Source organism: Phascolarctos cinereus, unplaced genomic scaffold (assembly GCF_003287225.1).
Source record: "Phascolarctos cinereus isolate Bilbo 61053 unplaced genomic scaffold, phaCin_HiC Scaffold_726;HRSCAF=1367, whole genome shotgun sequence".
NCBI lineage: Eukaryota > Metazoa > Chordata > Mammalia > Diprotodontia > Phascolarctidae > Phascolarctos > Phascolarctos cinereus.
Window position 1 is genome coordinate 190,995,284 of NW_027556098.1, and position 3,357 is coordinate 190,998,640.

Here is a 3,357-nt window from a genome sequence, read left to right on the forward strand (position 1 = left end):
GGACTATCATTCACAGGCTTCTTCTTTACTTCCATACGTGCAACAGATAAAGTTCCATCCTATATGGGACAAAGTTTACACACATTTAAACTGGGTCCTGATAGTCAGTCATCAAAGTGTCACAGACTCTCCCTCATCAGGCCCCAGCCTGACTGCGAACCCTGGCAAGTCATAAACCCGGGCAATCTTCCCCTGTGCCCGTGCTGGCCACACTGGAGGGTCCCCGGGGTTCCAAGTTTGAGCTTCGAGCTCTCCATGTCAGAGCGTTCCATGGGCCAGCGACTTGGGTCACGATGACGGATTGCAGGGAGGAGCAGGGCAAAGAACTGGAGGCTCCGGCGTCCATCTACTTGGACTCCTTCACAGTATCATCAGAAAATCCAACCAGTTTCACAATTACTGTGACATCTGAAGCAGGAGAAAATGATGAAACTGTCCAGATAACCCTTAAATTTACTTATGGAGAAAAGCATCCAGATGAAATGCCTCATTATGAAATATTCTCCCAGGAAAACCTAGAAGATAATGATGTCTCAAATAAAATAAAATTATTAGAGTTACAAGCAGAAGAAAACCTTGGTATGGTTATGATCTTCAACCTAGTATCAGCTGTTCAAGAAAAACTAAATGAAATTGTAGATCAAATCAAAACTAGAAGAGAAGAAAAGAAGCAGAAAGAAAAAGAAGCAGAAAAAGCAGAAAGGCAATGTTTCCATGGCACTCCTGTAACAATTGAGAATTTCTTAAGCTGGAAGGCCAAGTTTGATGCAGAATTCATAGAAATTAAAAGGAAAGAATGAAGGAAGAAGAACAAGCTGGAAAAAATAAATGAAGTGGAAAACAGCTATTTGAAACAGGTCACAATTTTGACACATCTGATATCCAGTTTCTGGAAGAAGCTGTGGAAGTAGATGAATCTTTGTTCCAAGAAATGTATGTATTGGAGCTAGACAATGAAGAGGATGATCCTGATATTAATCCAGTTGATTTAGTGAGTGACTAGTGACTAGACTGACTAATGAACTGGTGGTGTCAGCAGAATGGAGTCCCCATCCTTGTATCTCCACTTGTAGAGAAGTTGGAATGTCACAGCATCTGTGGCTTTGCTGAGTGTGTGTTGGTTTCCTTTCTTCTTTTCTAAGAAAAAATAATTTTAATTTTTGGGAGAATATTCTTCTGATGACTTTCAGCATTGTGCTTATTAAATTGACTTGAAAATTAAAAAAAAATCACAGAAATTATGAAAGTAGTTCTGCTGACTGTAATTCCCAGATTCATTCCATGGAGCATCTTTGCCCTTTGTTTCTTCCAAATATAACAAAGAAGAGCTTTTTTGAGCTTTGTGCCAGTGTATATTCTGGTCTGGATTCCTCTAATTGCTACTCCTTGGGGAAGTTTGCTGAATTAACAGAGGTATTATGTTTTTATTATACTATCCCAGAAGAAAATGTTTTTTAAATAAATTAAATGCATGAAAGTTGGGTCAAATTTAATTCTCCCTACAATTCATGTTTATATTGTTAAGCTTTGGATATTTTTCAAAGAGGGGGGAAATTTGTATTTATGATATAATTTCTCAATCATGTTGAGTCAAAACAATTCTGACTAATTCACACATTCTGAAATAATCTCTGAAAAGTAATTATTCTGAAAGGGAAATTCATAACACCAAGCACTACAAATAATGGCAGGAAATTTGATTCTTAAAGAAAAAAAGCAATTCTATTAAATAATAATCAAACAACTACCTTAATAATTGATTTGCCAAAACTGAAGCAAGAAGAGTGGTTAAGGTTCATTGTGGGGATGCATCTGCACAGAAATTGTAAGAGTTAAAAAAATTACTTAGACAGACATAAATAAGGAATGTAATAATAAAGAGGATTGTTCCCTCTTATACATCATTAAAAATATCATCTTTAATAATTGCAAAAAAAGTACAAAATTAAGGAGACAACATAATGGTATGCACAGATCCCAAAATAACATTAGTTTGAGTAGAAATGTTTTCTGCTTTCCTTGTTCCAAATAATCACAAGGAACCAAAAGAAGAGGCTTGATTAGGGTATTCAGCTATTTCAATAGATTAAGGAAATTCTGTGAGTTTAATTCTGTCATCTAACGATACTTCATAACCCAAAGGACATAGGTTTAATCAGAGGGTCTGAAATGTAAATGCAGTTCTGACAGTTGTAGATCAAAGACAAGAGAGGAAAGAAAACTCCTCCAAAATAAATCACTGAGGAATCAAGAAGAATTAGACAAACAGTGCTTACCTAAAAAAAAATAATTCATATCACAAATTCTCCTAAATTTATCTTTAGCAAGAGAACCCGGAAGTAGCCTAAAGACAATGCATGGAACTGGTTCCAAGATTCTTGCAGTGGGTTAATGCATTGACACTATGAAGGCTGACTTAGTGCTGAATGCAAATCACCTTGATAAGGTGTAGACTAAAAGACACCAACATCAAAAGGGTGCTGTACTCTTAATGGGCCCAGGAGACACAATCCCTAAATGCTTATTTGAATTACTTACTGATTGCTAATTCTAAAGAGGCAGGTTAATGCTTATATAAGTACAAAGACCAAATTAGAGATGGGTGACCTAAGATTCATTTAAAAAGCAATCAACTTTGGAGTCTACTTTTAGAGCCCTGGTTATTAGGTAAAGAAAGAAAGGATATTATGCTATTAATTAAATTGCAGCTCTCTTTCCAGATATGGATAACAATTCATCATGACCATTAGGAACTAAATTGAGAACTGCAACAAAATCAATATGTCAAGAAAATTATTGCATAAGATATTGCTTTATTCATTCAGTCTGAAAAAAAAGCATTTTTAATTAACATGTTGCCTTGATAAATATGTCAGTGGACATCCAGGTTTCTAGCCACAGAAGGTTAGGGGAAAAGAATCATTTGCAGAAAAATCTCAGTATGGTGTTGTTAAAAGAGTATTGACCTTAAAGACAGAAAAGTTGGGTTCAAATCCTGACTTGACACTTAGTACCTGGGAAGCCTAGTATATATGTATTAACATTTTTCTAAAATATTTGTATTTCAATGTATTCTATCACATGCTTTCTGCTGCAGAGTGAAAAGAGAAACAGGATAGGAATCCTAGAATTACTTTCTATTCTGGCTGTACTAGTCACAAACAGTAGCTCCTCAGGTAGCTATATTTGCACTGGCTGTGCACATCAGTTTGCCAAGTAGAAAAGAAAATGATGATAATTTATACAACATTCACTCATTCAAAGAATAGTCATTAAAAACATGCTAGAAATAATATGGCAGAATAGATAAAGAAATGGCCTTGGAGTCAGTAAAATCTGCATTCAAGGCTTGTCTGT

General features: G+C 35.5%; 1 pseudogene; it reads left to right on the top strand.

Annotated features, from left to right (window-relative positions):
- The first annotated feature begins 293 nt into the window (after positions 1-293).
- On the top strand, positions 294-1,003 carry LOC110213333 (RWD domain-containing protein 1 pseudogene; annotated as a pseudogene).
- Positions 1,004-3,357: the final 2,354 nt, after the last annotated feature.